Below are 201 nucleotides of genomic sequence, written 5' to 3'. Positions count from 1 at the left end.
CTTGACCAAAAGCTCCTGGGTCAGATCCGACTTGTTGTTGCGCTGTGTGCGAGGGTTTTAAGTGTAAGAAAAGAGCCGCGAAGGCAAATGGTGAGAATGGCCACGGGATTCACAAGCCGTGCCCAGTCCGCATACTGGCTGCGACACATGGGGATGAGGCTACGTACGCGAGGGCGGCCATGCTTGAGGACACCCTGAGAT

Source organism: Monosiga brevicollis, genomic scaffold, assembly GCF_000002865.3.
Source record: "Monosiga brevicollis MX1 MONBRscaffold_28 genomic scaffold, whole genome shotgun sequence".
Lineage (NCBI taxonomy): Eukaryota > Choanoflagellata > Craspedida > Salpingoecidae > Monosiga > Monosiga brevicollis.
Note: the sequence above shows the minus strand (reverse complement) of the source record.